The following is a 2,252-nucleotide window of genomic DNA, read 5'->3' on the forward strand; positions in this document are numbered from 1 at the left end:
TTAATTAAAATTCCCAATCATAGAAATTGGCAATACCCTATGATTTACCATTTAGGGAACACAATCAAAAAGGTGCAAGTATACTCCATTCTGTTTTATAGCAGCAATATAATGCCAGTCTTAAAAAAAAAAAGTTCTGGCACAAAAAGCAAATTTCAAGGAAGGAACTTTTTCCTTTGGGGTAGTAACTGTTCAATTTTTTTTCAGCTAGATTCCACCATCAAATAGTGACCTGCTTCTGGTCTGGGATTCCCATGAAGTGATTATATGGGACCTACTCATCAAGCATGGCACTAGACTTATGTATAAAATACCAACATATCATTTTCTTTTGTCACCATTTATGGTTTTGTGTTTGATCTGTTTAGTCGCTTTTGAAATGTTTTGTTTGATTCGCAAGTTGTACTTAATAAAATCCCAACACTAGGAGATCTCTCTGCCGTTTGATTTTGAGGACAGTCTTATAAAGCCTGAGGAAGCAGAATCAGCAAAACGCATTAAAATAGACTGGCAATTGTGTCACAGTTGTCTCTAACAGATTAACTATACTAAAGATATTTATTTATGGGGAGGACACTTTTGTTCTGTTCTATACAACAACATGAACTAAAACTTACAGGGTGTTTAAGTCTCACTGCTCTTTAGAATGGCAACTATTCATAAGTATCTTGCTCACAAATTCCCAAACCCAAAAAAGGGAATCCGTCATGTTTGAAGCGTTAGATGTGATAAAACCAACCTTCCCTGGTAAGGCACCTTGCCCGGATGGCCTACTATAAAAAATAGACAACCTGGCTTCTTACTTTCACCACTAAATTAACTGAATGGGAAGGGGGCGTCAATTTTCTGTGCACTCTAAGGACAGCAAGGTCTAAATACTATGTTCCAGCTATACACCAATATCATTATTAAACTAAGATTTGAAACTATTCAGTAAGATTCATGTATCCTATTTCCTGACATTTCTGCCATATAAACTCACATAATATGATCAGGTCACATTTATTTTGTGCCATTGAAAAAAGGCACGCGACAACACCACTAGGTTCCTTGGCTGGATATATTTAGCCAGGTCCAAGTCTCCCCCAATTATTATTTTTTTTTGTATAGTGATGCGAAGAAGGCCTTTGGATCTTAATGGAACAGGATTCAGAATATATAGGTCTGGTTACTAAAGCGATGTCTTGGATTAGATTAGGGAACCCGCAATTGACTGCAGCAGTCAGAATAAATGGATCTGTACCTTAATATTTTTCTGTGATATCTACTAGACCCTTGTTCGGACATATTTCTGTAACTTACAGGTCTAAAATGTAAAAAAAAAATTTCATGAAAAACAGTGTAACGCTTTTGGTACAGAAATCTAGACATCAGTGTAACGCCCAGGAGGTTAAAGGAAACCAATATTGAAAGGAGACAAAGGCTGACACTAAATAGGAAAATAGATTAGAAGGTCAGCTTTAGGGTATAACTTATTTGTTGCATACTTCTAAATATCAAAACAGAGCTTTTAAATCTATACATCAAATTGACAAAAACAAAGCTCTTCATTTAATTGTATAACCAGTGGCCACCTCATTCAGACTTCCCCATTGACCTCTATTTCCTCTTTCTGGAAGTCAACTGTTTAATTTCTTTTGTACATTTCCCTCAGCTTACCTCATAACCAGGCCTCTAACTCCATACAAGCAAGATGGCACCAAAGAGGGTCCTGTCCATCATTCAGTCCTCTTTAAAAACTTTTACATTAGTAAGATGCTCATCAACCACTTTGCTGCCTAGTTAAATGGGAGAATGAGTCTGGATATTTACCAAAAACATTTTTTTTACTGTCCCCTTCATTCTTAAAAAAACATATAGAGTTTAGGTACAAAAGACTAACCCAGGTGGTCTCAGACCCCTAACATCGCCTACATTATCTTTACACATGCTGGTGACAGATTTTAATGATGCAGTTGAACTCCGGGTAAATACTACATATTTTCATGGTGCTGTCCTGGGCAGTTATTGGGACCTAGTGCACATCACCGCTGAAAATTTTCTACAACTTTTCCTATAAAACTGTACAAAAAGTCTGCCTTGAAAAATTTTGTAAATACAGCTTGAGTATGTGTCCCTGCTCTTTGCAGAACCAATGTTGTACAGTTGGGGGGACAGGACAGTTCCAAAGTTATTATTAAATAAAGTTGACAATGGAAAATCCAGGCATCGATAATCCGTTTCCTTCAGTTTTCAGGCATGAAATTTGGTTT

Source organism: Pyxicephalus adspersus, chromosome 1, assembly GCF_032062135.1.
Source record: "Pyxicephalus adspersus chromosome 1, UCB_Pads_2.0, whole genome shotgun sequence".
In the NCBI taxonomy this organism is placed as follows: domain Eukaryota; kingdom Metazoa; phylum Chordata; class Amphibia; order Anura; family Pyxicephalidae; genus Pyxicephalus; species Pyxicephalus adspersus.